This window comes from Grammomys surdaster, unplaced genomic scaffold, assembly GCF_004785775.1.
Source record: "Grammomys surdaster isolate TR1022 unplaced genomic scaffold, NIH_TR_1.0 126182, whole genome shotgun sequence".
In the NCBI taxonomy this organism is placed as follows: Eukaryota; Metazoa; Chordata; class Mammalia; order Rodentia; family Muridae; genus Grammomys; species Grammomys surdaster.
Window position 1 is genome coordinate 379215 of NW_021620988.1, and position 22798 is coordinate 402012.

Genomic DNA, 22798 nt, shown 5'->3' on the forward strand with positions numbered 1-22798 from the left:
TTATAAATAGAACATCTAAGCAGTTGTTTATATTTGGGTGAAAAGAAATAAAAACATACCCAAAAGTCATCCTCCTTTAATTATATCACAGGTTTATTTCTAGAAAGATTTGTGTTGCTTGTTTAAAACTAGGACATGGTGCAGAAAGATGTAATGATGCTTTTCAAACGCGGACAACAAATGATGCATTCTAGTGCTGTCGACTCTGCTTAGTGTCAGTGAAGATACAGGCTCAGCAGTATAAAGCAATTGTCTCTTTAAGAGCTAAATCTTATTTGTGCACAGCATTAGCAGGAGCCCCAAGGCAACAATGAAGATGTTTTCGAAGTATTGCTTGGGAGTTTATCAGTGATTCTCTCTGACATTAATGGGAGTTCTATGGGCAATTCTGTTCCCTTTGCTGTGAAATGTGTAAGTGAGGCTTTCAATACAAATGCTTTTTCAGGCTTTCTGAAGATTTGGGGAAGAAATAATCTGAGCTATGAATGTGTCTAAAACCACTGGAATAACTGTTTCTTTGGTGTATCCAGAAAAACAGTATAGAAAACCCTATTAATCAAAGTATTTTTTTCAGATTTTTAAGTTGAATGGCTTTATTATTTTCCTTTTATTTTTGTGGGGTTTTATTACTATGAATGTTAATCTATGAGTCTCTGTGAACATATTTCTAAAATACCCCATCTACATGGACAATAATACAAAGCCTTGATGTTAGTAAATACTGAATTAACGAAAATGGTTAGCAGCAGATGTAGACATTGATAATATAATGGGGATTCAATTTCAAGGAGGTTAATCTAATCATAATACAACAAAAATCACCATTGAAATTTAATGTCAATATACTGCATTTGTATACCTATTACATATATTATATATAATGTATAAAACAAGCTAGAATAAACTTCGCTGTAGAGGAGAAAGAAGATGATGACGCAGTTGAGGCTCATTTCTCTGTTTGAGACAGTGTAAAGGGTTAGGGGCATGCAGGTAGCTAATGATGAAGAGAACAGTGTGGATACAGTTGGAATGAAGGACAGTAGGAGAAGTGAAGAGAAAAGCAACTCGGTTGAAAAGTGAACACAAGTTTAAGTTACATCCCAAATCACTTAGCACTTCTGAAGTCTTTCTCAGAAAGGATTATTGATAATTATGAAAGATAATTTAATATTACTAGATAATATTGGTGGTTGGAAGTCATTAAACATTAAAACTGATGATATATAAAAAGATATATGTGGATAAACAGGTATATTCAATTTTTCCAAAGAAGAGCACTGCTGATTTTGGCAATAGTATCTACATTTAGTTATAAGTTCAGAAAAAAAAATAAACATTATGATTGCAGAGAATTTAAGAAAGGAAGTAAGGCAAAAGTTGGAATGATCATAATATCTTGAATAGGTGTGATTTTGATTATAGCGTGCCTATTAAATGATACTTTTTTTTTACTAATTTTTGAATAAAATAAAGAATTTAAAGAGAAGAAACCTAAAGGATTTGCTATTTGAAGCAGTCTATCAAAGTAGGATGGTGTGTAATTTACTGTGCAGTGAAGGGCTAAAGATTTTCTTTTAAATGAAGAAGTAATTGCAATAGCCCCAAGGAAGATGAATTTATAAGGAAATTTAAATAGACAAAGGTCTATTTCATATTGGGTATCATAAATCTTGTCATCTTTTGTCATCCAAACTCTCAAAATATTACAGTTATGGTAATACTCTAAGTCTTTTGAATAGTCTTTAAAATCCAGACACATTACTAGCATCTCTTACATCATGTTGGCTTCTTAGGTAGCCTTACAATTTTACCTTTTCATTCTTTGGTGAAGAATAGCCTATGGCACTTATCTACACATGACAGCATTTTACTTATAGTCTGACCCAAAGAAGCTTACTAGCATGCAGGCTGCTCTTGTTTTGCTATTTTGTTTTTAGCTTATTTTTCTCTTCCATTTTTCTTAAATCTCACCACTGAATTAAACCTAGAAAAATAATAAGCTAATTTATCTAGTTTCCAATGAGTTTGAATCTCTTTGCTTTTTAATTCTATTAATTGTATAAATTATTAACTATGGAAAGTTTTCATACCCCTTGGTCCATAAATTTTATAATATCTTAATGGCATTAAGATAAACAAAATATTAAAGAATTTTATAAACATAGTTAGATGCATTTAAAAAGCATATGTGCTCCTTAAATAGAAAGAAATGAATGTTAAGTGTTTGGAAATGTGGTATTACATTTACATGTAAGGAAAATAAAGTGAACTACCTGTTGGAGGGAAGTATGTAGTATACAGAATATCAAAAAATGACAACACTTCATTCAAACAGAATCTCTGCTGTTTTGTTTCTAGGTTGTACTATTTAGATTGCTCTTTTCATCATTGTAATGCCATGGCAGCTGAAGTTCACTAATGAGGTCTCCAAAGATGACATCAACCAAAGATGGTGTGATTGAAACTGCCATCAGAAACCATTGCTTGCACAGTCTCTGATTTCCAAGTTAATTTTCAACTTTTGTTATCATTTTACCTTAAGAATAACATAGTACTTAAGAGAATTTCATGAAGAATTAGTGTATCTATATATCTCACTATACATGTATAAATCACTGTATATCATATATTATATACTCAATTATATATTATATAGTGATATATTCATTCACACACATATACATGCATATACCTGAATATCTATATCCTAGTTCTCTGTACAAGTAAAATAACTGGCTTTATTTCCCTCACTAAAGTTTGAACTAAAGATCTTGATTTAACATTATTTCAGTAGCTCTTTTTTGTCTTTTATTTATTTATTTATCTATTTATTTATTTACATTCCAGATTTTATTCCACCCTCTTCCCGTCCATCCTCTGACTGTTCCACATCTCATACATCTTCTTCTTCAGCCTGTCTCAATGAGGATGTCCCCACCACTCAACTCCCACCCAACTAGACCTCGAAACTTCCTGGGTCCTCCAATAACTTGAGGGATAGGTTCATCTTTTCTGACTGAATCCAGACCCAGCAGTCCTCTCCTGTATATGTGTTGGAGGCCTCATATCAGCTGGTGTATGCTGCATTGTTGTTGGTCCAGTGTTTGAGAGAACTCAGGGGTCCAGGTTAATTGAGTTACTGGTATTCTTACAGGGTTGCTCTCCTCCTCAGCTTCTTCCAGTCTTTTCCTAATTCAACCACAAGGGTCAGCAACTTCTGTCCATTGGTTGGGTGAAAATATCTACATCTGACTCTTTCAGCTACTTGTTGGGCCTTTGGACTGTGATCATGTTAGTTCTCTTTTTGTGAATGCCCCTTAGCCTCAGTAATAGTGTTGTGTCTTGGGACCTCCCCTTGAGCTGGATCCCAGTTTAGGCCTGTTGCTGGATCTTCTTTTCCTCAGGCTTCTCTTCATTTCCATCCCTGTGGTTCATGCATGAACTCCACATCTGATAGAGGGCTAATATCCAAAATATATAAAGAACTCAAGAAGCTAACAACCACAAAACCAAACAATCCCATCAAACAATGGGGTATAGAACTAAATTGAGAATTCACAACAGAGGAATCTCGAATGGCTGAGAAGCACCTAAAGAAATGTTTAAAGTCCTTAGTGATCAGAGAAATGCAAATCAAAATGATCCTGAAATTCCACATTACACCAATCAGAATGGCTAAGTCAAAACCTAAGGTGACAACACATGTTGGGGAGGATGTGGAGAAAGAGGAACACTCCTCTATTGTTGGTGGGATTGCAAACTGGTACAACCACTTTGGAAATCAATCTGGTAGTTCCTCAGAAAACTGGAAATAGATCTACTTGAAGACCCAGCAATACTACTCTTGGGGTTATGCCCAAAAGATGCCCCAACATATCACAGGGGCACATGTTCCACTATGTTTATAGTGGCCTTATTTGTGATAGCCAGAAGCTGGAAACAACCCTGATGTACCACAACAGAAGAATGAATACAGAAAATGTGATACATTTACACAATGGAATACTATTCAGCTATGAAGAATGAGGACATCCTGAATTTTGCAGGCAAATGGATGGAACTAGAAAATATCATCCTGAGTGTGGTAAATTTCAGTAGCTTTTAATTATTTATTTGTTTGGGTAGTTATATATTGGTCCTCAACAGAAAATTCAATGCTTTATATATCATTCATGCTAAATACATGCAATAGTCTTGATCTAAATTCCTGCTTCTTTTAAAAGTTGTTCTTACTGATGACCACCCTCTAGTTCTGGTTTGCAATTCTTCTAAGAATCTTAAAATTTGGAAAAGACTTAGGTGTTGATTAATCAAAGATTTTAAGGAACTTGAATTTTAAACATTGAAAGATCTACTTTAGCTGTAACCTATAAGAATAAATCGATGGTTTTAAATTGGAAAGATACTGGGACTCTTCTGTAGCTCACCCACATGTGTCATGTATGCTTCTACGAGACTGATAGAGTCTCTCTTTATATATATTCTTAGTAAGGAAATATTTTGCTTTTTCTGTTTTAGATATTTGACATGTTTTATATATTATCTTCTAATTTAATCTTCAACTTTTGCTTAGCTAAAATAAAAGTGAAAGTCTATTTTTGTTATAGTGGGTAGGAGCTTAAATTCTAGCATAGGCCTTCTAGGTGGCATGTGCTAAATAAATTCTTTGTAATTTTTCAATGTTTTCATGCTTCAAAACTGGATGTGTCTGACACATACTATGATTGCTTTCAGTCTGAGATACCTCCTTTCTCATTATTCAGAAGTATTCATTGACCCAGATCAAATGATGATAGACAGACTAATGATCTTCTCTAGAGATGATGTTTCTGTCCAAATTTCAAGAATCTCTGCAAGTACCTGGCAAAGGGTGTGAGATAAAAGTTAATGACCTTGAAATGAGACGATCTCTCTGAGTTATCTAAAACTGTATAGTCTATGAACATGTGTTCTTAAAACCAGAGACTCATTGTGTTTCTTTGTTTCAGGAGACACTGGTTTTAGAGATGGAAGAAAGTCTCATGTTTAAGAATGGGAAGGGGCAAACACTTGCATGTAATCAAAATGGTATAAAAGTGAAAAGGAGGAGGGGGATGGAGTAGGAGGTTTCTTGGGGTGGTGATGGTGAAAGAGGATGACATCTGAAATGTAAATAAATAAAGTATCCAATAAAAAAAAAAGAATGGGAAGGTCCTCTAGGAAGACATAAGTCAGAGAATTGTGTCTTTCTACAATGACAGTAGAAAGAACTTTCCTGTCAACCCTGTGAGAGAAAGTAGATTGTGGAAGAGGGAAGGCTAGATCCAGAAAGAACAACTGCTTATTGAGCAGTTGCCTGGGAAGCTGGGAAATTGTTCATTTCACAAATACAAATGAACAGGCCCAGGAAGGAGGTGGAGCAAAAGTTCTGCACATTGAATTAGCCATCTTACTCAGAGTAGATCTCAAAGAGACAGGTAGTATGATGAAATTGTTATTTTTGTTATTTATTATGAATCAGCTTGCAAACTAATAAGTTTCCATAGGGTGTTTTCCTAAATATTTTATTTTGTTTGATTATTTTCCAACCCTGCTATTTCTTTATATCCTTTCCTAGCTACTGTTGATATTCACTTATCTCTCAGTTTCCACCTTTGAATTTGTTCTATTCCCCTCCCCCACTTCTGTATAAGCCACTGTTTTGTAGTCATGAGGCCTTCTTTCTAGTTTCCTGGCCTTAATCGAGATAGTTGTCACCTGGATATACATATTTAATATCTCAAAGCTAAGATCTGCATATGTGATTAAAAAAAACACACACTGTCATGGAAGTCCTGCTTTTCCTGTGACAGAGCTACAGAGGGACATCCAAACTGGGACTTGGCAGGGTTTTAATAGACTTCGTATCATAAAATGGACAAGTTTCCTCCCATGTCACATTTTTAGTTGTACACTGTACTTTGTGGTGACAGATGACACCAAGGTTGAACAATATACAGTGACTAGAGAAAGAGATGGAAAGACTGTGTTAGAAGAGGGGAGAACTCAGTCACACATCATCACATCAAAGCTTCTACCTTGTGAGCCTAAATCACTGTCACTCAACAAAGCAGTAGGATGAGAGGGACAGAGAAAAAAAATCATTAAAATGGAAGTGTTCAGAACTGTACATGAGTTCATGATCATCAAGAGGCAGAGTTTTCTGTTACATGAATTAATTTACTTATCTCTCTGACTGGTACAAGTGTATGCAAGGTGATGTATATAGACAGAGCAATAAACTATTCTGTGCTTACAGCATGCCACTTACAATAAACACAAGCTCCATAGTCTCAATGACAAAACATTTACTGGCTGGCATCAAGAATTGATTTTTCTTTATTCCATTGCTTTCTTTTTTGCTGTAGTTCAGTGTATTGTCTCAATCTAAAGAATTTAAAATATATAATGATGAAGAGAAGACCCAACTTGACATCTATTAAAAGAAAACATACAAATGAGTAACAGGTAAATAGAATATGTAAGACATCACTCACTATCCAAGAAATGCAGTACAAAGATACAAAGATGAATCATGTATCATTGGCTAGCATGTCTATTCATACACTAAATTAAAAGACAGACACTGAGGCTGATATATGGTAAAAAAAAAAAAAAGGCCTTAACCACGTTTCACTGTGAATGTAAACTAATGCTTAAATTATAGGAAACAGTATAGAAGCTGCATATATATATTTTTTTCAAGAAATTGAAATTACTATGTCAAAGAGACACATATACTCATGTCTTAAAAGAGGCTGTTGAAATCTATCTATCTATCTATCTATCTATCTATCTATCTATCTATCTGTCTATCTATCTATCCAATCTGTCTACTATCTATCTATTCATCTATTTATGAATGTATCCTCTTTTGTATATTTATTTACTTTGCATTTTTTTCATCTGTCTATGTGCATGCAGACAATAAAATGAACTTAAGAAGAACTAAAGAATTTATGGAGCTGGCATCAGCTAATAATGTCTATTTTTAATAGTGTGTTTGATTTCCTGGATATTTTGAAAAATATCTTACTGTTTTAATTGTTACATATGATTGTGTATAGAATAATATAATAAGCTATATTTATACCTAAATTTAAGTTTTTAATAGATGGAAATAGATGAAAGAAACTATCTTCTGTATTAAGGCATATCTTATAACTAAGACATGCCTTAGTTTTGATCAGAAACTATGGGAAGAAGACAAACCATAGTCTTTAAGGTCTTGAAATATCATAACCACATCTTCCTGCTCAGAAGTTCCTTTTGATCATTCATTATCAACATTAGCATGAAATCCAATCTAATAGTTAATGTTGACTTACCTTCAGTAGTTAGTTGAATATAAGAAGGATTTCTTTCCTTTAAGATAATGATTTTCATGGTATAAGTGCCCCTAAAATACAGGAAAACATATTATTTATTTTTGCAAAGTACATGATGATGTTCATGGGATACATAAGAGATTCCTAAAATTATAGTTTAATTCTTTGTTCTATTTCTGTATATAGATATTTAAAATAAAAATATAAAGAATATTAATGATAGAATGAAAATAAAGTATAAATCATTTATGAACAACACATTTAGAGTTCTATATTTTCTAAAAAGACAGACAAAATACCACACAGAAACATACACAAACACAGGGTTATTGAATATTAGGTCAGTGCTACCTTCTCTTTTAGGATGGATATTAAGAGTTAAACATTTTCATGAAGCCATTGTTTTTAATAGCTGAGTAGTACTCCCTTGTGTAAATGTTCAACATTTCTGTACCCATTCCTCCATTTAGGGAAATCTAGGTTGCTCCCAGCTTCTGGCTATTATAAATAAGGCTGCTATAAACATAGTGGAGCATGTGTTCTTGTTATATGTTAGAGCATCTTTTGGGTATATGCCCTGGGCTGGTATAGATGGGTCCTCAGGTACAATTTTATGAGGAACTACCAGACTGATTTGCAGAGTGGTTGCACCAGCTTGCATTCCCTCAAGCAATGGAGGAGTGTTCCTCTTTCTCCACATTCTCGCTGGCATCTGGTGTCAAATGAGTTTTTGATCTTAGCCATTCTGACTGGTCTGAGGTTAATTCTCAAGGTCATTTTGATTTGTCTTTCCCTGATAACTAAGGATGTTGAACATTTCTTTAGGTACTTCTCTGCTACTTGAGATATCTCAGTTGAAAATTCTTTGCTTAGCTCTGCACACCAATTTTTAATAGGATTATTTGGTTCTCTAGAGTCTAACTTCTTGAGTTCTTTGTATATATTAGATATTAGCCCTGTATTGGATGTAGAGTTGGTAAAGATAGTTTCTCAATCTGTAAGTTGCCATTTTGTCCTATTGATAGTCTCTTTTGCCTTAGAGAAGTTTTTCAGTGTTATGAAATCCCATTTGTCAATAGTTTCTCTTAGAGCCTAAACCATTGCAGTTCTGTTCAGGAAAATTTTCCCTATGTTGATGTGTTTGAGGCTCTTTTCCACTTTCTCTCTCTTTTTTTTTTAAGATTCAGTGTATTTGGCTTTATGTGGAGATCCTTGATCCACTTCAACTTGAGCTTTAGACAAGGAGAAAATTTTTCTAGTTCAAATGTATGGAACTAGAAAATTTCATCCTGATTGAAGTAATTAAGTAACAAAAGAACAGACATGGTTTGCACTCATTGGTAAGTGAATATTAGCCCAAAGCTTGAAGTGACCATGATACAACTCACAGATCATATGAAGCTCGAGAAGAAGGAAGACTGAAATGTGGATCCTTCAGTCCTACTTAGAAGGGGGAACAAAAATAATCACGGAAGGTAGAGAGATGGAGGGCCCTAGGAGGGAGAGAAGGGGGCAGATAAAATAGGGTAGAATCAGGTGTGGGAGGATACAGAGGAGACATAGAGAAGGTCAGGAAATTGAATAGAAATATATAGAAGTGGGGTTTGGGGAACTGGGGTGGGTGAAACTAGAAAGTCCCAGATGCCAGGGAAACAAGAGCTTCGCTGGACCTACTAGGGATGACATTAGCAGAAATACCCAACAGAGGTAAGTTAGAACCTGTACAAACCATATCCAGTGGATAGATACCATCCCTAGTTGAGCGATGTGGTCATCCACCCATCTCAAAAATTTTAACCCAGAATTATTCTTGTCTAAAGGAAATTCAGGCAAAAGAGTAGGGCAGAGACTGAAGGAAAAGCCATCCAGACACTGCTCTACCTAGGGATCCATCCAATCTGCAGACATCAAATGCAGACACTATTGCTGATGCCAAGAAGCACTTGTTGACAGGAGCCTGGTATTCTTGTTCCCTGAGATGATCTGCCAGTGCCTGACCAATACAGATGGGGATGCTCAAAGACAACCCTCAGACTGAGTATGGGGACACCAATGGAAGAGTTAGGGGAAGGACCAAAGGAGCTGAAAGGGATTGCAACCCCATAGGAAAAGCAACAATATCAATTAACTGGACCCCCAGAGCTCCCAGGGACTAAACCACCAACCAGAGAATACACAAGGAGGGACCCCATGGTTCCAGCTGCATATGTAGCTGAGCATTGCCTTACCTGGCATCAGTGGGAGGGGAGGCCCTTGGTCCTGTGGAGGCTTGATGCCCCAGCACAGGGAGGTAGCTAGGGAAGTGAGGCAGGAGTGGGTGGGTGGGGCAGCACCCTTATAGAATCAGGTGGAGAAAGATGGTATAAGGGGTTTGCAGAGGGGAAATAGGGAAGGGGGACATCATTTAAAGTGTAAGTAAATAAAATAACCAATAAAAAAGTCTAAAAAAATGATTTAGATGTATGATCTTTCTTTATAGGTCAGCCTTAAGAAAAAATATATATAAATTAAATAATATAGTACTAAGAAAAATATTGGATACTTATTGGATACTTCCTTTGGTAGTCATAGAGAATTCTTTAAATTTCTTTCTTTTTTTTTTCTTTCCTTGTTTTTTTTTTTTTTTTTTTTGGTTTTTCGAGACAGGGTTTTTCTGTTTAGTTCTGGCTGTCCTGGAACTCACTCTGTAGACCAGGCTGGCCTCGAACTCAGAAATCTGCCTGTCTCTGCCTCCCAAGTGCTGGGATTAAAGGCGTGTGCCACCACCGCCCGGCTTTAGATTTATTTCTTAACAAAATTATTTTTTCCACAATATGTTTTGATCATATTCTTTCACCTCCAAGTCCTTCCAGATCCTTGATATTTCTCTATGAATCCAACTTCATATTCTTTCTTTCAAGCAAAAAATGCAAATCAAAATAAAATAAACAACAAAACAGAAAGACAAAAAATACCCAACCAAATTAAAATACACACACACACACACACACAAGAAAACATGAAGTATTTTGTGTGTTGGCCAACTATTGTTTAGTGCATGGCATCCCCTGAGAATGTGAATAGGTCTTTGGCATGTTTTTGCAGTCCCTGTAAGTTAATATATTTGCTTGCTCTGCTGCGTCTGAAATACATTCTATCCTTGAAGTCATCCTTTACCTCTGTCTCTTAAAATATTTCTGCCTCCAATTTAACATAGATCCCTGAGGTTTGATGAGAATAATTTGATTAAGGCAATCCATTTAGGATTGAGTACTCAAACATACATTACTCTGTGCACCTTTTCCAGTTGAGGGTCTTGGTGTTGATTACCATTCACTGAAAGAAGAAGCTTCTCAGATGCAGGTTTAACAATGCACTAATCAATGGATATAACAACATGTAATTAGGAGTGATTTTATTGCTGTATTCTGTTAGCAGAAAAATAGTAGTCAGTACATTTTGCCCTTTACCTACATTCAAGCCTGTATTTGTTATTTTTAAAATCTTAGCCATTCTGCATTCTTATCAGGTAAGATAAAAATCTCAAAGCAATGTTTATTTCATTCCCTTAATGGCTAAGGATGTTGAACATGTTTTAAATGTTTCTCATCCATTAACATTGAATTTTTTAGAGATCTTAGTTCCACTGATGAATTTTTATTAGATTGTGTGTTTTCTTGATTACAAAACTTTTTAATTCATTTTATATTCCATGTATTAACCCAATGTCAGAGATAATTTTTCTTTCTGTAGGTTGTCTCTTAAGTGATGCTGTCCTTGGATATTCAGAAATGTTTTAATTTCATGAGGTCCCATCTCTTTATCTGAGCTTTTAATAAGTACCAGCAGACGCCTGGTCAGAAAATATTCTCCTGGCCAATGAGTCAAAATAAATTTTCTACTTTCTCTGTTGAATTCTGGGTACCAGGTCTAATCCTCGGGTCTTCAAACAATTTAAAAGTTGTTTTTTTTTTTTTTTCAGGAAAAGAAATCGAAATCAAGTTTTATTCTTCTACAAAACCATCAGACTTTACCAACATGGTTTGTTCAAGATAATGTCTTTTCTTTAATATATATTGTTGGGTACTTTGTCAAAAAATTATGTGGCTGTATGGGTGTTGGTACATATGTGAATCCTCATTTCTAGTTCATTGCTCATTTACTGGTTTATGCTAGTTCTCTGGTCTTTAAATGAATGTATCTCTGGGAGTATAATTTTAAATCTTGGATTGTGCTAACTTTGTCATGTGTTGGTGCTGTTTGCTGTTGCTGTTTAGGATTGGTTCCTGTTATCTCTAACAAAGTAAATCAGGTCAACGTCCTGACCAAGAAGTGTTGTCCTTGTATTCCTTAATTCGCAAAAATTCTGGCTCTATAAATCTCTTCGATAGGACATCTTCAGGTCCTCAATGTGCTGCCAGAATAAGTTACAACAGAAAATACTGTTGTAGGCTCTATCTGTTAAGGAGACAGAGTCTCAAGTTAAAGATTATCTTTCTTGTGTCATTTTGCTTATTTATGCCACTCAAATAAAGAAAATTATCTAGTTATATTAAGTAATAACATTTCTATTTATAAAAAACATTTATGTAGCTCAATTCAATTTTGAAAATACTTGAAAATATGATAACATTGTGCATATAATTTCCCTACCTGTACTGTTGATAGATTGCAATGAACAGGAAAATCTGAAAGCAGAAACAATAACAGAACAGCAGCTCATTTACATCGAATCTTTGAATTGTTCAAGTCAATTTTCTTTTGCCTCTTGGCAAATGTTTTTCCACAGCCTCAGATGTAGAATGCATTCCTATTGGATACACTAACTTCCTAACAGCTGAAAATGCAGCGTGAGTCCAAAGACTAATAGCAGCTTTGGAATAAATCACTTTTATTTTATGGAATAAGGCAAAGTCATTTTACTAATGGATCACAAGGAGGGCAAGAACATGACACAAATGTTCTTCTAAACTGAATATACTGAACAGCATTAGCTCTTGTACTTCACCATTAGCATCTATGTAAGCTGTGTGCCAGATTGAGGTTTCAGACTCTCTTCTTTGATGATCAAAACGCAAGTTTTAAAGTGGCTTAATTTAAGTTGTATAACTCACATCTGTGTCCAAAAAAGCCTTGGTTCCCATGAAAAGTTCCTTTGTTTATATTTTCCATGTCTTCTGTGTTTTTCATAATGTATCAGAACAGATCCTTATTATTTAGAAGTCATTATCATTAAGAAAAATCTCAAAGGTATGCATACAAACCCAGAAATAATTTCAAAATCCTCAGACAGCCTGTAGTGGAGTCCACTGTAGAGACACAGTGGCACTCCTAGAAGTCATTTGTGTACACAGACATGGAGGTGCAGTTAGCACCTGAGATCCCGTCTTTGCAAAGAGCATAATTAAACAATGACTTCATCAGATGCAGCCCCTTCCCTGCTGAGGATTTTCTATGTCAAAGTGAAGCTGTGCAGACTTTCCCTTCACTCTCAGCACCTGCTGACCTTTACAGTCAACAAGTAACAAGTAAAGAGATTTTAAAGTTATTTCATATCAGAAAATGATAAATCACACGATTTATTTTTACTTCTCAGTTCTTCTTAACAAAAAATAATCCATATGGACATTGTAATTATTATAGATTATTTATTTGGATAGAAACATGTGCTACTTAATGCTACACCACTATTTTACTATTTGTAAAACAGAAATACAATGTTTCTTTTCTCCAAAGGTAATATTGTCTATATTGAAGGACTGTTCACAACTAAAAGCTGTGATAATTTAAGTTATGAGGATTGAAAATAGAAGAAGTTAATGGGACATGTTTGCAATCCAGGCTGTGAATAGTGTACAAAGAAAGATGTAAGTTCAAGGTCAACCTTAGCTATAAAGTAATCCATTAGACAACTTGTGTTACAAGAGGCCTGGTCTCAAAAACAATAAATAAATACATTAATTAATTAATTAATTAATTAATTAATTTAAAAGTTTGTGGGACTATTGAAGGAAAGGAGATACCAGTAAAGGAAATATCAGCATGTAAAGATAAAGGAAACATGTGGGGGGTGTGTGTGTGTGTGTGTGTGTGTGTGTGTGTGTGTGTTGAGTAACTCATTATTTCATATGTTAATTTAAAAGTAAATTGAAAAGCTTTAAAATTACTGATGTCAGAAAGACAGTGCTTGCTGTTAAAAGGACGTTCCTGAGATTAGTGTAATTCAGAATCTCATTAGCATGAAAGATTTGCTGATACTGGTAAAACACCACTCACTGTTTACACAATACACCATTTTATCCCTTCTTCTCTGGTGCTGAAATATTACCCTACAGAGCAGATAACAAATGAGCAACTGTGGCAGAGACAGGAGAGTTCCAATCACAGTGAAACAGACTGGATGCTTGACAACTGAACAAGGGGTAGAGCCGGGAGTTCACATGTCAAGTAATAGGAGCAGTGAAGTGCAGTGAAGTGAACATTTATTTGATAAATGAAGAAAAGGCAGAACTATGGTGAGTAGTAAGGCATCCGGGTCAGGGCACCTGGGCAATGCCAAAGAGTAAGTGGCTTCAATAACTTCAGAGGTACAGCCACGACAACTTCAGAAGGAAAGAAGCCGAGGTTTCAGAGTTGGCAGCGATGTGACAAGGACAATAACAGCAGAGGGAACAACAGTGGAGACCATAAGTGAGGAGGGACAAGTTATATCTGGAAAATGTAAATACTGCTGCTAACCAGGGCTGAAGAATCCTAAAATCCTAGGCATAAATAAGACCTACAATACTCCTAGGGCTGTATATATGAACCAGAACTTTTGCTAAAGCCATTCCGGTAGAGGATGGTACCTGCCATTGTGCCCACTGTGTATCGCTAATGTTTCCTTTTATCAGACACCATGGGATATAACAGTTGACAAAAGAGAAGTGAACGCATTTCTCCTGGCTTCTCTATAGTTTCTGTCTGGGTAGAAATAAAGTATCCAAGATGACTGGATAGTAACAGTTCCATAGAAGCCTTGCAACTATTTTAAATTTTTGTTCAGTCCTACTATCCCAGATATGCCAATCCTTGAAAGCCTTGGACATTGTTCACATCTGTCATTATTGTATAAGTCTCAAATTTTAGATATTTCCTTTAAAATGCATTATATGTAAAATGAATACGAATGGAAATCCCAAGAGCCATTGCTTGTCAAAACAAAATAATTGTCAATATAGGATGTTTCCTTTTCTAGAATATAAACATACACCAGTGTAAAAGTTTTCAAAAATATTTCTGTAAGTTGGAAATCAAGTCAAATCAAAAAGAAAAAAAAAAAAAAAAAAGAGACCAATGACTGTGCTTTTCACTCCAAAGATGGAAAATTCAATCCAGACCAGAGATCTGAAAATTCTTGGTTTTTGTAACTGAAAGTGGCAGATTTTATTGAAACAGAAAAAAGTCAAGTATATAATGTTCATGTGTGATAAGAAACAGTCCTACAATACAGTGGATATCAGACTCGGAAATGGGAGGAATCCGTAAGTTTGTTGAGATTAATTCTCATTCAATTGTGTAAATGTTCTGGCAGAAAAGGAGTGCACAGGAGCTCTGCAGAGCTCTGCTCTGTTCAGGCAGATGGAGCAGGGCATGTGGTCCTTGCCACACACCTGTCAATCAGCAAAGGACTGAAGCTTTAGGGTTTTGAGTGTTTGAGCACATTCTCTACCCGAGGCCATAACAGATGATGAAACTGCATATAATTTGTAGACCACTGGGATCTAGTTTAGAAATTATGAGATCTTAAAAATATGAACAGAGATAATAACAACTATATCCTGAGAGAGACAAAAAAATCTATATAACTCAGAATTTTTATATTATTTTTTAAATGTCTAGAGTTTAGAAATCCAAAACACAAATGACACAGGTAGATTTTTATTATGCTAAGGCCAAATAGCAATCAATTTAACTAGACTCAGAAGTAAACTCAGAAGCAAGATTTTTAAGCCAATTATTTTACATTAGTTTATTAGATGCCCTGATAGTTTTATTCACAGATGCTTACACAAAAGGAAAACAAGATGAATGCTCACACAAAGCTTTATATGGGGATGTCATAAAGGGCAGTATTTACTACAATTGCTCAAATAAAAATAATAGTTAAGAGATACATTTTAAATATGACACTAAGCTTTATTCTCAGCATATTATCTATCTTTTCACAAATAGAATCCTCATGTTTCCAATACATCTATTGATTCTGCTGTCAAGTTACCAGGATTCTAACTGTATCCTAGTATATAAGCATTGGATACTCTGATGGTGTGTATATGCTTGGCCCAGGAAGTGGTACTATTAGAAGGTATAGCTTTGTTGGGGTAGGTGTGTCTCTGTAGGCGTGGGCTTTAGTATCCTCATCCTAGATGCTTGGAAGCTAATCTTCTCTTAGGAGCCTTCAGATAAAGACTTAGATCTCTCAGCTCTTCCTGCACCATGCCTGCCTAGACACTGCCATGTGCTCTATGTGATGGAAATGGACTGAAACTTGGAACCTAATTAAATGCTGTTCTTATAAGAGTCACCTTGATCATGGTGTCTGTTGGAGCAGCAATGAAAATTTACTAAGAGAGAAGTTGGTACCAAGAGTGGGGTGTGGCTGTGAAAGCCTGATCATGCTTTTGTTTGGAAGAATGTGGATTTGGGAAATTAGGATTTGGAAAACAGTGGGATTAAGTGGGGCTTAATGGGCTATCATAGTAGGCTGAGAAATATTTTTTTCCTGAGGGTGATTTGAACTGTGCAGACCTAGCCCAAGAAATTTCAATGTTGAAGAATTTCAATATGTGGCCTAGAAACTGATTTTGTTATATTTTGTTGAAAAAAAAATGTGGCTGCTTTTTGCCTTTGTCTGAAGAGTTTACCTGAGGCTAATGTAAAGAGATTTATATTAATTGTATTGACGGAAAAAGTCTCAAAAATTCCTAGCAGAGACTTTATCCTCTGATTAAGTCTCATGAAGACTGTTTTGAACAAGTGTAACAAGCTTAGTGATTGAGTATTAAAGGGACACCAGGAAGTCGAGTGGAGCTGAATCCTGTGTTCAAGGGTATTAAATTGAATTAAGTTAGTAGGGATCTTGGAGCAAGATCACACCCAGCTAAGTATAAGTCCAGGCATGGTAGTCATACAAGCCTTTAATTCCAGGAGGCAAAGGCAAGCATATCTGTGAGTTCAAAGCCAGCCTGGCACAGAGAAAGTTCCCAGTAGATAAAAACTTAAATCTTGCCTTGGTGGACCATCCTTTAAGTCCCAGGAGACAAGTATGTAGATCTCTGAGTTCAAAGTAAGACTATAGAGCAAATTCCACAATGGTCAAACTTAGGGAACAAATGAGTTGGAAAACAGAAAGCTGCTGATAATGTAATAGAACAAGGAGGTTATGTTCTAGTCCTAGCAAGCAGCAGAACTCAGTAGCTTTGGCCATTTGGCTCTGGCTTTATAGTCAAGAGGGGACTGAGACTACTGGGACAATTCATGCTAGTTAGCTAGAGCTAAGTAATTAACAGTGATTAAGAAGAGACCATCATGACTAAGGTAATATTTTCTGGAAATTATTTTCTGAGAGGAAAAATGAGCTGTGTGCCACAGATAGCCAAGGTTGTACCTTGTACTGCAGCTGTACTTGGTAGTGTGTAAGAGTCACCCAGATGGTACTGGTTTTGAAGACATGAGGGTATCATAAAAAGCAACTGAGGCTTGGAACTATGAGAGGCCAGGGAAGGCCACTGATGAAGGTACAGGCTCAGTTGCACTTGATATCCCACTACTGAAAGGGTCATGCAAATAAATTGAGGTGGCACCATGAAGAGAGCCTATGAGAAGCTATTGGTGAAGCTTAGTTGCAGCAGAAGACCCCAGCATATAGGAGAGGCCAGTACCATGGATGATCACCAAAAACAGCAGCAGAGCAGTGGAGTCAACCAAAGCCTTGCGTGCTATAGAATGCAGAGCTGGAGAAGTGATACAAGCCCTTTGGAAGAGGCCAGAAGATCGTGTGTAGTTCTCCAACATTGGAAAACTATAATGTTGAAGCTATAATGTTGAAGTTGCCTTGGAGACCCCAAGATGTTTGAGATGCCAGAGGTGTGGGATATTTGTTGATGAAAGCTAATAACATGGAGTGGAAACAGCCAAGGATAAAGAAGTTTGTTATAGTCAAAAAAATGAAAAAGAAGTTGAAGATCTAAAAAAAACTTGGATATCAGACATGCAGATGCAGAGCTTGGAATTTGTTGAGTTGGTTTCCTGTCTTGCTTTGGAGACTAAAGTTGAGTGATTGGATGAATCTCAGGAGAGACTTTGAACTTTTAACATTGTCGAGACTGCTATAGATTATGGTGATTTTAAAAGTTAGACTAAAGGTATATTTTTATTATGCTATGGCTATATATGGCTTTCAAAGATTCAGGTGTTTGAAGAAGCCTATGAAGGCCAGCAAGTGGAATGTGATGCTTGTATATGCTTGGCCCCAGGAAGTGGTACTTATAGAAAATGTGGCCTTGTTGGAATAGGTGAGTCACTGTGGACATAGGCTTTAATACCCTCATCCTAGCTGCCTGGAAAATAGTCTTCTTCTAGCAGTCTTCAGAACAAGATATAAGATTTTTAGCTCCTTCTACACCATGCCTGCCTAGACACTGCCATGTTTTTGCACTTGATGATAATGGACTGAACCTCTGAAACTGTAAGACAGCCCCAATAAAATTTGTCCTGATAAGAGTTGCTTTGGTCATGGTTTCTATTCACAGCAATGAAACCTTAGCCAAGACAGATAATGTATTCTTTATAAGCTGACTTTACAAAGAAACATAAGGGATAAAATCATAAGTGGGGGAATGTCACCTGGGAATGTACCAGGAAGCATGTTGGGCATGTTTTCATTGATGGAACATTCCAATAAAGTACAAAAGTCCATGTTTCTTGAGATGTGAGCTTAGAGTATACGTATTGACAGTTTGTTCACATACAGAATCAACAACTTATGTAGTATTATATCAAGTATGACAGAGATTAAGATATTGCATTACTAAAACTTAGTACTCAGCCATATTTCCCTAAAGAGATGAAGACCATGGAGAACATTAGAGAACTGTATTTAATTGTTTCATTATTCAATGACTGCTTGAATATAACATGACAGTTGGCACCATCTAAGAAATTATTTTCAGCCCCATGAGCTTTTAGGGATATTTCTAAAAGCAACAGCAAGCTTATATTTCTATAGAATTTTAGTTTTTGGCACCCATACAGGTATCTTTGCTTCTAGCTCAAGTAGTAATTTGCTGGTTTTAAGTAAAAAAAAATGTTATTGAAACTTTATTTTTAAGCAAGCCAAGGGCAGCACCATGACAACTAATGCCTTATTCTTTCAAATAGAGATCTTAATGGAAATAAAAAAATAAGTATAATTGTAATATGAGGTTTTAAATTTGAAATTGAGAGGAACTGTTGAAGATTGAAGTATACAAAACTGCATTTTATCTTTCTATCTAAAACATAAGTGTTTGTGACCTGAAGAGAATGAAAGATGCTCACTTAAGAGAACACTGGGTAATTATTTTTTCCATTAACACGAAAGAAAGAAGAATCCTTTTAACACTAATTTTCAGTCAGCTACAATTTTAGCATGTACCATAGGTCTGTTAGTTCTTAGATGCAAAGGAGAAAGAAAACAACTTACTTTTGGAGCATTGTGTGCTTCCTTACTCTAGGAAAAGTTAAAAGCAAATAATAGTTTTGTTCAAAATCACCATAAATTGCTATACTGAATATATTCTCTTAATTATTATTAAAGAATTTACTTAAATTGCATACTTAGTATCCCAAGATACATAAAAGTAAACAATGTCAAACAATACAGATAATAGAAATCATTTTTAAAATGACAGTATACTTACATGACTATTGATAACAGTTTATGTGCATTCCTAGTTTTTAATTAATAACATAAGTTAATGTACTTTTCTGTGTGAAGTTGGATTTTTCACCTCAACTGCAAGTTCAGTGTTTCAATACCATATTATCAGAATACATCTTTTACTAAATTAGTACAATATAAAAGTGTTGTTAATTTTTACAGCTGTAATAAAATATCATGTCTAAAAGCAACTTAAAGAAGAGTTTATTGTGGGTCATGTTTTATAATGGTAAGAAAGGCGTGTCATGGTAGCAGAAGGAAATTATTAGCAATAAGAAGCTAGTGGAAGGGGTGGAGGGTGTGAGAGGAGAATCAGTGATAGTTCTGGCAAGGCCTTATCTCCTTGAAGTTTCATGACCACTCTAATAAGTGCCACAGACCGTGGTCAAGTCTTCAAACAAATAAATCTTCAGAGGTCAATCCTCATTCAAACCACACTAATACTATGTCCTCAGGCTTTATAGGTTTGTGGCCAGCTGGTGGTGTAAAACGCATTTAGTACTACTTCTAGAGCACTCAAAGTTTTCAATTGTCTCACTGCTGTTCAAAAGTCCAAGAAACAAATTGCTTCTGTGACTCAAGACAATTCCTTGATCATTACTTTCCAATAAAAAAGTACAAGTTTCCAACATGCAATGGCACTGATTATAAATTACCATGCCACCCCACAAATGAGGAATGGGAGCACAGTAAGAAAACAATTAGATCAAAATAAGACCCAAACCTCACAAGTCAAACGAGTCCTAGAGATTCATGTCCAGCATCAGTTTTGAAGGGTTAAGATGGTAGAACCCCTGTAGCATTTTAGTCTGCACCCCACATAGTTCCCTGGTTCCTGTCCTGTTATTCAGCTGTGCTTAGCAGATGTTTCATCATACACCTCTGATAGTTTGTTTTCTCTATCACAACCCAGACTTGCTTATCATAGCTTCCTTCAATTGCCTTTCAGGATCTTCTCTTGGGGAACTCCTACCCTGCCACTTTGCCTGGCCCTCGATGTTCTCTGAAGGATGAAAATAATGATGAAGATGAAGGATCCATGATCATTTGCTTTTCTATCTTTCATGCTCCTCAAACCAGTACCATCTAGATGACACTGCCAAAACCAGCTGCCAGTTTGGGATGTACTCTGAATATTTGGAAATGTGATAGCTTTTGGTAGAAGCAGAAATCCCTTGGGCATTCTCTTCCCTGTAATTCAAACCTTGTTTGAGCAGATCATTTCCTGTCAATACATTTGTTATCTTTCCAAGGCACAGTAGAAGGCTCCTCTTCAATGTCTATTGTCCCCTCTTTTTTTATTTCAACATATTAATTGGCTCAAAAAGATAAGCCATCATGCCAGCATTACAAAGAAGGATGCACCAACAATCCTACCTAACTATGATGCCTATGAATCATAGTAATGGTAAGCACATCACAATAATCCTACTGGTACATCAAGTATTGTATAGATGCCTTGGCAGTAAGCCACAGCAGCTATATAATCTCTAATTGAACATAAATCCATTAAAAACAGAAAGAAATTAAGCCTTGTACTGCACAACTAGCTAACTACTGAAGTCATGGATACTGGAGGAGAATCTGTAACATGCATTTTACTAAACCAGCAGAATCCTTTAATGTGTTCTTAATATTTGTCCTTATACTAACGTAAGTGTAGAGCTTACCCCTCACCAAGACACGTTCTCTTTGAAGCAGATAGAGAACACTAGAGAAACAACAACCCAACAAAGCTCAAAGTTGTGGAGCCCAATCCCAACTGATAGATTTATAGCACAACTTCTGCTCTGAAGGCAAAAATCATTGCAGAAGAGGGGACAGAAAAATTGTGACAGCCAGAGGATTAGGAAATTTGTTCTGAAATTATGCCTATTTCTAAATTTAGAAGTTATACTCATGAATTCTCACCAACATAGCTCCCTACAAATGATTGTAAATAGAGGAACACAAATAGACTGTCAAGATCAGGACTTAACCTCATGTTTAAATTTTGGACAAACACACTAATTGATGATTCAATACCTAATAGACAACTCTAAAATATGTATACCTTGGGAAAAAAAAGAGCAAGAGAATGGTGAGGTCAAGGGAGGGTTTGGATAAAGAAAAGGAAAGTAGTGTCATTATAGTCTCAAAACCAAAAACATTTGGAAAATATATGATTGTTATCAACAACAAGTGCTATTTTCCTTTCTATGGGTCCACATTTACTTTAGTCTGGCACACTTTTTTTTTTGTTACATTGTATATCTACATGAATAACCACAGTGATAACCATCCCACATCCCACAGACTGTTACAATTTCAGTATTTTCTTCAAAATATTAACCCATTAAATTGTAGTTTAACTTCATAAAAATTGCAAGGTTTTGTTGTCGTTTTAAAAATATAGTGTAAATGGCCTTTAGTGCAGTTGCTAACGGAATCCTTGTTACTCTTGGAAACTGCATGATCCTGGTCTACACTGTCCACATTATTCTCAGCACTGCTATCTTCCGGGATTATACATAATGGGCTATTACATCATGCTTGTGATATTCAATTACTTCTCTCTAATACATCACCAACAAAGGCAACTTAATGAAACTTAATAAGTTGTTTTGGGTTTTTTTGTTTGTTTTTGTTTCTTAGCTTATCATTCCAGAGGGCTAGCATCTATAATAACAAGGAATAAGTGACATGTGGCAGGAGAATGATTCTGGCATAGTCACTTTTTATTTGCACAAAGGTAACAGGGAAGAAGAAGAATAGGAAGTGGGGAAAACTATGAACATTTTCTAGACAGTACCTTCTATGAGTCACATCACCTCTCTAATCAGAGTCTACTGAGGAACAAATGTTCAAATTTATGAATGAATGAAAGTCTTCATAATATGTTATTTAAAATCTGTAATGTTGGCTATTTTAATGTCTTTCAAGATTCTTATTTCTGAACCTAAGAATAATACACATTTTCCTTATATAGCTTCATCTGGTAATGAATAATATCAAAATATAAATTTTTGTCTATAAAACATAATGCATTCCAGTTCTTGATAGGTACTGACAGCTTGATACTCTATTTACTTTCAAACACAAAACAAGGAAAATTTTTATTACATACCAGGATTTTAATTTGACAATTATTATCAAATGAAATTGTCAAATTCACTTAAAATGCTCCATGAATGTTAACATGTATATTGTTTAATCCTTGTTTCCTATAATACTTTATAATTCATTATTTTCACTCACAAGATTTTCTTTGCAGACTATGTGTAATGGGAAACAAACACATCATCAGAACAAAAGCATACCTTTATAAATCAGATTTTCTAGACTCTAGGTTTTGCTTGTATTCATTTTTTTTCAAATTAAGGGCTTATTGATATCCTTATAACCTACAATTTTATGTTATGTCTTTGTTCCAGTGCTCTATTAAACCATCAGTTTTTAGTACAGGAAACATTTGCATATTCTCCCACTTAGAGTCTCTTCTTTTTTTTTTTTTTTTTTTTTTTTTTTTTTT